Raw genomic sequence first — 787 nt, forward strand, 5'->3', positions numbered from 1 at the left:
AGGTTATGTGATTGGGCATTCTGGCTTGTCAGCATGCCGGCCTTCTGAGACAAACTCATTTTTATCTTTATGTCAATACAATGCATTTTAAGGATACAACTGCCATTCCAACAATGTCTTGTCTTTTGCACTGACCCAGCGTGGTTATACAACCTTTATCTGTGTAATGCAACATTAGAGAAATAGATAACATCTTCATTATTCAACAGCATCAAGCATCACCCAACATTCATTTTGGCAGGAGCATTAAATAAATCTTCAAGGCTTCTGTGTGGAGAAAACTACTCAGTATTTCTTGTATCCTCTTGAAAATGAGAATGGTCTGGTTCTTGAAGGAACCATTTCCAAACTTGGCTAAAGAATGTAGTACCTCTTTTATGTTTATTGCCTGGTGGCTGTCACCTTCACATTGCTTTTGGGCTTAACTGTTCTTTAACTATTGTCTTGTCTTCTTTGGAGCACTTACATTTTTTTTTCTTTTCTTTTTTCTTTTCTTAAGCAGTACTGAATTCTATGCTGGCATCCCGTGTTATCAAAGACCACGTGCAGGCGTGTAAGGAATAAGCTGCTCTTGTGCAATTTGCCTTGTCTTTGTCAATTGCAGGCACAATTCCCATGAATTATTTAAACAACCACTGTCCTGGAGTGAGCCCAGGAGTACTTCAAGTATTCATAAAGAAGTCTCTCGAAGCTTTCTTTAAGGAATCATACGCTAAGTGATAGCGAGTAAAGTGAGGTGGCAGCAGCAGTTGTAGGACTGAAATAAACAATGGACCAAAGTCCTGAA

Source organism: Ursus arctos, unplaced genomic scaffold (assembly GCF_023065955.2).
Source record: "Ursus arctos isolate Adak ecotype North America unplaced genomic scaffold, UrsArc2.0 scaffold_75, whole genome shotgun sequence".
NCBI lineage: Eukaryota > Metazoa > Chordata > Mammalia > Carnivora > Ursidae > Ursus > Ursus arctos.